At 32.4% G+C, this 9,942-nt stretch overlaps 1 protein-coding gene across 1 annotated transcript in view; it reads right to left on the bottom strand.

The window, feature by feature from the left end:
* The window catches only part of LOC111612507 (fibrillin-1-like), a 150,121-nt gene that overhangs the window by 76,440 nt on the left and 63,739 nt on the right, over positions 1-9,942 (bottom strand). The window contains exon 6 of the mRNA XM_023353737.1: positions 5,743-5,889. The gene's annotated coding sequence lies outside the window, so the exon portion shown is untranslated. The remainder of the gene's footprint in view (positions 1-5,742; positions 5,890-9,942) is intronic.

The raw sequence follows: 9,942 nt of genomic DNA, 5'->3' as shown, positions 1-9,942 counted from the left end.
TCTCATGTCAGCACATTACAAAGAGATTTTTTCCAAGAATCCAAAACCGTATGCAGAACAAATGGATGCAGCCCAGTCATGAACTGACGCAATTCTTAACTGAACACGGGCGCTTTCGTGTATATCTTAAGAGATTCCATCTCATAGATAATGATCACTGTAATCTCTGTGGTATTCAAGATGGTGTCTTACACTATCTTTTCAACTGCCCCATGCTTGAGGATATTAGGCATCGCTGGAGGCAGCAAGTAAATATAAACAATATGGACTGGCCTGTAAACCCAGACTTCCTTGTTCATAATAAAGTAAATTTTGGCCTCTTCAAAGAACTTATCAAACTTTATCTGATTAGAAGTGATATTCGTTAAACTACAAGTGGCATTTTGATATGCATCATTGTTTATCTGTGGCTCAAGACATTCTGCGAAGGCTAAAGACTATCCAACGTATTCAATGAAGTTATTATGTGTTCCTTCACCTGTAATGGTATATGTTAACCTGTGGTGTTTTACCATCTATTATGCGGCATGTTTATGTACATTTTCATTTTTTACCCTAGCCTGAACTGTGGTAACACTTAAATGTGTAAGGTAATGCAGCTGTGTCAATGTATATACGCATATTTATCTACTTTAGCTCACTAACTGTTAATGGCATCTACTTACTTTATTTTTTTTTTGTTTTTTTTGTGTTTTTATTTTTTTTATTATTTTCTTTTTTCTTTACTTCTTTCCCAACATTTGTTTTCGGATTATTTTGCAATTGTTATCTGCATGTAACATCAATGTAATTATTTCTGTATTTTCATACCTGATTGTGCCAAGCGGTATCAGGCTAAGTAATAAAGATTATTTGATGATGATGATGAAGATTAACTAGGGTAATCCGTTAAAGCTGCGAAAATTATTCCTTTTTTCAAATTACCTAGGTAATGTGCAGAGTATCTAGGTAATCTACCAGGAACTCGGTAAAGTGATAATAATATCTTTGCTGGAAAAACAGCAACGTTTCTGTACGTTTAAATTAACATAATGTTATTTATTTAATTATCGATATCTAAAGAATCGAGTTAATACAATCAAACAATCAACAAATTAGTTGATAGAATCAATCATCAATCAATTAAAAAACTGTAATACAAAAATCAAACGGTTTATTATACAGTTGAGCCTCGATTATCCGACCCCGGATCAACCGACACTTCGGTTAACCGACCGTCCTAGTCGGCAAATTTCAAATGTCCGCTAGTGATAATATTTGGCTATGTCTTGGCTACTTTAATATTATTTTTACGTGTTTTAATTGGCAACACTCATTCGACCATGAAAGGGAGCCAGTATTTAAACAAGGCTTAATTTTCTAACTTTCAACGATACAATAGCGACGACTATTATTTTAAAAAATTTTTGTTAGGATTAACATCGATGAAAATTCAACGCGAAGTAGGTTAATAGCGATATACTAATATACTAATTACATTAGATATATACTACACTAATAATGGATTTTTTCATACTTTTCGGTTATCCGACTTTTCAATTATCCGATCAACTTCAGTCCCCAATTGGGTCGGATAATCGAGGCTCTACTGTAATATAAATTATTACACTATTAACTATTATTACAATTAGGGAAATGAATTTGCAAAACATATGATAAAATTGTGCATACTTAATAGTTCAATCTAAAGATTGGTGACACTTTGAATTACATAGCAATTGGTTTTTGCGACAAGCACAACTATTTGTGGTACATTTAGATTTGCAGTCACATTTTCTGAAACCCTGTCCAGTATCAAGGGATTGTTTTATTGCTGTTTGACGTAAAGATATTTCTACAGCAGGGACATCTTTTTTTCGTAAAAAATCTCTTTTTGCAAACACTGAATTCAGGTTTTTCATACAATTGTTTTAAGATACCCGTTTTAGTACCAAATTTATAAAAGCTATCTTCTGTTTTACTAAGAACCACAGCTAAAATTGAGCGTGCATCAGTTTTGCTCTGTCTTTTTCGGGTACTTTAATTCTCACAGCGAAACCTTAATCGACGTTCGGATGCTTTGCATTAGAAACTGCTAACATTTTCTTTGCTTGCTTATCTAAACATTTCTTGGCTTCATCACGCTGTATTTTCTGATCCATATTCTTTTTACAGATGTTGCACAATACATTCTTACCATATCCTTCCTCTTTAGGATCTACTTCAACACAAACTACGTGAACAAATATATCACACGATTTACACTTGTGAGCACTTGATGCTGCTTTTGAGCAAACAATACAGAGTATTTCTTGTATAGTGCTCTTTACAGACTATGTACGAAACTGTGATGGCGATTCTGCTGAAGTTGAGAATAACTCAGTGACGACTTCTTCAACTTGCAGAGGCGATTCCTTGGAGGTGCAGGGTAACTAAATATTCTTCATAACTGAATATTTCTCAAACAACGGTGTAGAAGGCAGTTTAAGATTACTATCGGTAAATTCTTGTATTTCTATAGGCGATTCTGTGAAAGTAGGGGATAACGGAATGTCATCTTGAGTAAGATTTGATTGTGATCCCATAATAACAGTCTCTTGTAAATCTTCTAATTTTTCAAGGTCTTCTTCAGTATTTATCGACTGTATAATACTTTGTGGTATAATACCACTTTGTGGTATAATAGAAGAAAACAATCCCATTTTTGCGGGACAACCGAACATGGCTTCGTATGGACTTCTTTTAATTGCAGAATGATAGGCACGATTCTTCATGAATTATACAAATCCTACGCCCACACTCCACTGGTTAGTTTGATTATCAGTCATCCAAGTAGTTAGCATGTTTTCAATATCTTGATTCGCTCGTTCTACACTTCCTTGACTTTAGCTGTGTCTAGGTTTGCCATTAACCATTTTGATTCCTGGCCACAACTGTGTTACACATTCTAAGATTTTATTACAAAATTCACGTTTGCTATCAGAATGCAAAATACTTGGAGCGCCAAAAAGGAGAAAAATATTATCAAGCAAATTATAGGCTACTTCATCCGCCCATTTTGATGTGAGCTGCTTTAATACAACAAATTTTGTTAAGTGATCTTGGTATACGAGAAGAAACTTAAACTTTTCATCTGGTCGAGATTGGTAATCGATGAGATCCACCTGGCATCTGCTATTGAAATGCGATGAAATAATCGGCTTTACAACTTTTTTCGCACTTTTTTGTTTTTGTTGACAAAAACAAAAATCAAAGGTTCGCATAAATCCAAAAATATTTTTATTTGGGCTTGGGTTATGTTTTTATAAAATGGTTTTAATTGCTTGATCATTCCGTCTCTTCCACCGTGGCCAATTGACAAATGAGTCAAATACAATATGTCAAACAATTCTTCGGCATGGACAAACTTTTTCACGCTTTCTCGCGCATCTGACAACGGCTCAATGAGTTTTTCACAGCCTTGTACAGTCAACACATCATACCATTGAATTATTCGATAATCTCGAGATAATTCTTTCTTCTTGAAAACTTTTATTCGCTTTACATCTTCAATTATGGAATCGTACTTTCGTTTTGTCATTAAAACACTATTTTAATTTGAATCTTCGCTAAAGAGGTTTGCGAAGAATCTTTTCTTCATTTTACTAACCAATTCGGTGCTTGCTTGCATACCAGGAGTTAAATTTATCTGCTTAAAAAATCCAGTTACAAATTAATGCATTAACAAGCAGAAATGAATTTGAAAACAGAATTAGCTATGCGACGCACTGGCAGCGACGCAAATTATGAGAAATAAAAACAACTGGCGACGACAAGACGAAAACCAAATTAAAAGTGGGGGGGAGAGAGGGAAGGAGTGGAGAAAGGAAATGAGAGAAACAGACTTTTGAACTTTAACGATACGAAAACGTAATGTGCAGATTACCTAGGTAAAATGCGGAAAACTCTTGATTCCGCACGTTCACGGATCACCCTAGTTAGTCTGGAACTTTAGCGATAACATATACATGGATAAGATTTGCCGATTTTCAGAAGCCGATTTCTTCGCGCCCCAAACCCAAACTTCAGGTTGAAGTAATACCGAATATCTCGTTCGAAAGAAAATTCTTTTCTTAGGTAGAGTGCAAAATTTTAAGATTTTCTATAAAGGACTGCTGAAATATTAGCAATTAAAAAGTGTAAATTCGTTAAAACTCTATATTTCTTCTTTTTCTTCATTCGGCACTGCAGATGCTAAAGAAAACACTACTAGGTCTAGAAAGCCCACATTTTAAACTTAAGCCTTTCTCGTTACATCGTTAATTTTACCTCCTATACAAAGCTTTACATCGCAAAAATGAATTACTTTTTAATGTTTCGAATTATATAATTCGCAAAATATTTTAACAGCTGCATCGAGATTTGTCATTTTGGAATTGCAGCGCTGCTCCGTGTGCGTTGTTAATATATTTTCAGCATCAATTGCAGTAGCGCTGAATTTAACAAGCCGTATATAGGCTAAAATAAAACTAACGATCAGTCTGTTTGTTAGCTTGGGCTTCTTGCCATATATCGAGAAAACGCCTGAACATATTTCATACAAACTTCATATTTTGAATCTTTTGATTCGAGGGAAGATTTAAATGTACATATGATCTCAAAATGTACATTATATAAATTAAACTATAGTGGAATTCTGTCTGTCTCTTTGCGACACATATCAATAAGCAGCTGTTCCGTCAAACGATTATTTATAAGCAGGTTTTAATATTGAACTGTAATATCAGATTTGGAGAACTAATATTTAAAAGTAATTAGTGAGAAATTAGCGAATCATGCGAGTACTTGGAAAAAGTACTGTGCTATATATCACTATATATATGCATAACGGATATTTTGAAATGTTCGTGTATTCGGTTACTTAAGTTTAACTATATTGGTATAAGTTTCATATATATCTATACATATAAAAGTCAAAATATGTATGCATGTTAATTAAGTAAAGGTTTCTATACCGTTTAATGTATCTGTACCAAATTTGGCATGAATAATCTTCGATAACCTAATAAAAATACTATGGTTATTTCCAAATCAACCATTCCTAAAGCATGCCTTCTCTAAACTTAGATCCGAGTAATATTTTTGTGTTTGCAGTTTTATTATTCTAAATACTCAACTCAATAAATGTACAGTACATTTTAGTTACTAAAACCATTGTTTTTATAACCCTTCAACGTCCAAGTTTATCGATCCCCCACCTCTCAAAACCCGAAGCAACGCTGGGCACACACAGCTAGTGATTAATAATAAATGGCTGTTAACATGACAGGTTACTAATTTTAGTAACTAATGATTAATGAAGAAATATTTATAAAGTAGTTATGCAGAAGTTTTTATTTCTAAATGTTTACAAGCAGTTTTTAACTTCCAGACAACTTAGACATACTTTTCATATATTAAACACATTTTCATACGTTTTCAGCCACAAATAAAAACTACCAGTATTAGCTATCATATAATAACACTTTCTAGCATTTTAGTTAGTAACATAAAGATTATTTGCAAAAGTTTGGCCTTCTTTCTCTTTAATTTTTCATTTGAATGAGATTGTCTAACCTATTCGTTGTAATTTGTGCATATATATAGTAATACTAACCCTACTACTAAATAAACTTATCACGTACAGCATAATAGCTAGAAATCCGCGCTGTATTAATAACAAGTAAATTAATTTCACTGATTTTAAAATGTTCGGTTATTGAGATTAAAAATATAATTACTTACGAACACACTTTGATTTATCGTTTGGAGCAACATCATATTCGTCTAAACAACCGCCACATCTATAATACTCTCCTTCTTTAGTAGGTTCGCATGTCTTGCTTTGATTTTTGCAATCTAAGAATCCTACTTGATTTTCTACACAAATATCTAAGAAAAAATAAAATGTTGAAAAAGTGTATTACTAAAATAAGTAATTTGATTTAATAATTTTTACGTTCAATATTTTATAAACATGTGTTTACAAACGATATATTATCGGAAAATTAATTAATTTTTTAAGTGTATAATAAAAATAGCGTAAAGTTTTTTTTAAATTCCAATTAACAAATGAAAATAAATATACAATGAGCAGTACACGTCTTCATTATAAACAACTTAATATTAATTAAGTATAATTTGTGTTTTACTTATGTTAAGTTACATTGTCTTGTAACTATTAAATAGGCCTACAGCTTTTATTTGTAAAAAAGCAACGAAATTTATGTTCGTTGTGTTTATAATTGAACAAAAAAACTTTTTCCATTTAAATTATTTTCTTTACATAATAGCAAATTTATTATTCGTTTTCCTGAAACTAAAAATGTACAAAAAGGGTGTCTACTACTATCAAGAAATTGAGAAACACTTTAAGGAAATTTTAACAAAAACTACAGCTTTATACAGAGTGCTTAGCGCTTAGCAGGTGGAAGAAGGGAGAGAGAAAGAGAGTGGTGCGATAGACATTAAAGAAAGGAAGTATCCTCTCTGAACGGCTTACGTTTGATTACTACTTCATTTGCGTTTAAAACTAGGGAAATTTTTGCATTGTAAAAACGTCAGAAAACGAGCACGAGCTACAGACATTCGAATTACAGCGAAGCCCTTGCCAAATATTTCTTTCAATATCGATTGTCTTATTCCATCTCTCTCGAAAACTTGACATTACACAGTTTACCTTAACCTATATACAGATATGTCTCGTTCAACACGATTTTACTCTAACACGGTTCGAAAAATTGAAAAATCCTCCGTAAAAAATTTCACAATTTTTAAACGTCTCTATCATTTGACTTTTTTATTCAAATAAGCATGCTTGTCGTCTCAAATTTGCCCACGGATTTTTAGAATACTGAAATTTTCCATTTGTTTTGTGCCTTTTGTTAGTTAGGTTTAATTTAATGAAAACTGGTAGTACAGTTTTTTCTTCCTCGTCCTAGCTTTCCTGTCAACCGGATGTTGTTGTCGTTGCTTTTAGATTTTAGCATTTAACCCAGTTACTATTTTGTTTTTATAGATTAATCTTCGTATTTAGTAAAGTTTATTCAAACATTTTTAAGTACGTGTCATTAAACTATTTTTAATAGTAGGTAGGTAATCATTCGTAAAAGTGATGAACGAAATACGGAGGTATCTCGGTACTCGAACTGTTCCTAACTCGAAAAATTCGGTATTCGAGCACTAATTCTGGAAAAAAAAATCGCTTGGTACTCCACTGAACAAACGCGACCCACTAGAAAAAATTTTCGATTATCAATATATTTTTATTTTGTCATCCATAAAAAATGTCATGATAATAATATAAAAATGACGACGTTGCTGATATTTCTGATCAGGTTCAACAAAAAGGTTCAAAAGATGACGATACTTCATAAAAAGAAAACGTATTAATTTAACTAAAATTAATATTAACGCATCATAGTGCTTTTAATTGTGATTGTTAATTAAGTACTAATTAAAAATGAATCGTTGATAGCTTTAATATATATATATTTATCTTAATGACAAAAATACAATATATTTTTGTTAACTTTTGGAACTTTATTCTATGTTTGATACTAGTCATTATTTAGCATGGCATGAATTCGCATAACACGCCACGTTTTCGGAACGTAACTACCGTTTATACCAGAGATACCTGTACAGTCGACCCCCCTATAAGATATAGATACGTTCCATTCTTTAGATATCCGATTTCTTACGAGTCGTTCCAATCACAGCTCGACACGCGTCAAGTTTACGGACTACGGCTGATTGAAAGGTTTTCTTCCACAAAATTAATCGATTCTAGACTAATCCGACTCAACATTTCCAAAATACGTATATTTTTTTGGAAATGATCCGTATAAACTACGCTATAAATAAAAAATTGTAGGATTACTTACCGAGTGTCACCATTCGACATCGCCATTGCTCAACATTGTTTTCGTCGCGGAACAGCTCAGCAAACCGCGGCCGATTTCTAATAACTTATTTTTCTGCGAATAGTTCCTTGAACTTCGGAGACATCATTAATATAAATAATTTTAATCGCCGTTGAATAAGAAATGTTTCTTTCACAAGAAATGTATAAAATTACAGTACTGTATTAGACTTACGGTACCTAATTTACATACTGACAGACGATAGTTAGCGTAAAAATCTCCGTAGCGTGGCGCCACGCTAGACGGCAGAAATTATATATTTAATTATAACAAAGTTACAATAAGTTAATATATAATTATATATACAGTACCTAATTTACATATAATTAATATATAATTATATGTACAGTGCCTAATTTATATATAATTTATATAATACTGTCCAGACGATAGAAATCTCTTCGTAGCGTGGCGCTACGGACGGCAGGAAAGTAGTTTGGCTGCTTGATGACGTTTGAGGTAATTATAGGGGGTTTTTACTGTTTTTTACGGATACCGGTCACAATTTTTTCGTAGTTTTATAGGAATTGTAATTATAGGGATTGTAATTATAGGGGGGTCGACTGTACTTTAATGTATTATACCTCGCATAAAAACATTTCAAGATATAATACGTTGATACATTATACACTATGTCTGTTATTGTATGTAAGATAAGCAAGTTTTCGAACAAAGGCAAGAATGGACTACTTGTGTAAAGTAAAAAGTCACATTAATTTAGCATTGTCCACGGAAATTAACAAACCGTAAGGGTCGAAGTTTTCCTAGTAGGCCTACGTCGAAAGTGGGGTCTTACAAACATTTCTTACTGATACGTGCCTAGCAGCACCACGTAATTCGAAACAGAAGAGAAACATACAAGACCAGTGTTGCTGCAATGAAATTTCAAAACGTACTGAAGCACCTTCAAAAATGTACTATTTTCCTTCAAAATGTACTAGTTCTAGGAATACTTTGTTTACGTGCCTATATATATATATATATAGTTTATTGTCGAATAATTGAATTTTAAATCTTATTTTTGGAATTTTTTGAAAGCTATTTAAATTAATAAAAATATACAGTCATACCCCGGACTTACGCAATAGGTGGGACCGAGCAATAACCGCGTAAGTCGAATTCGCGTAAGTCGGGGTATAATTTTGCATATAAATACATACAAATTATTTTTAATTGGGACCAGAGACTAAAGAAAACAATAATTTAGAAAAAAATGTTTAATAAAATCTTAAATAATACATACGTATAACAAATTATATTATTATACAATTTTTCACATTAACTTGATTATCACACCATAATTTTAACATTGTTTCCATCTCAGCGATAATACCGTGACGTTTACGAATGATGCTTGAATTTAAAGATTGAGCATTTTTTACAGCTTCGAGAATTTTTTCTTTATCTTTTATAATTGTTCTGACCGTCGATTCCGGTAGATCAAACTTCTTTGCCAATTCACAAATTTTCATTTTTGTATCAAAGTCTTTAATAATGTTAACTTTACATTCCAACGATAAAGTTTTTCTTTTCTTCTTTGATGCAGAAGAATCAGTTCTACTTCGTTCTAGTTCGTTTGGATGACATAGTAGAGTGTTAAGATCGTATTCGTTATTGTAAACTGCGCTTAAGTTAGGCGCCATCTGTGCATTTCTTTTGTATGTCCGATCAAAAGACCGCTTGGGATCAAGTCTGTTTATAATTTGAAAGGTAATCTTGTCAGTTGTATATACAAAAGATAAATTGTTTACAAAATGAGTCTTTGTTTATTATCTGATAAACGTATACTTTTTTCGTCAATTGTTCACGATTGCAGATGCCTTTGTGTAAAATCCAAGTAGGATGTATGTAAGCTAATAAATGTTCTCGTTAATCTTATCTCGCCATTTGGTTCGTTCACGGTTACAAGAAATCACCACATAGAGTCTCTCAAGTCTCCGTAGATATAACAAACAGAAATAAATTTCACAAAATAAATTGTAGCTATGCGTCGATTCCGCGCGACACGTCCGAACATGTA

The sequence above is a fragment of the Centruroides sculpturatus genome, unplaced genomic scaffold, assembly GCF_000671375.1.
Source record: "Centruroides sculpturatus isolate CEXI.00-Female unplaced genomic scaffold, Cexi_2.0 scaffold981, whole genome shotgun sequence".
In the NCBI taxonomy this organism is placed as follows: domain Eukaryota; kingdom Metazoa; phylum Arthropoda; class Arachnida; order Scorpiones; family Buthidae; genus Centruroides; species Centruroides sculpturatus.
Note: the sequence above shows the minus strand (reverse complement) of the source record. Positions and strands in the feature narration are given on the sequence as shown.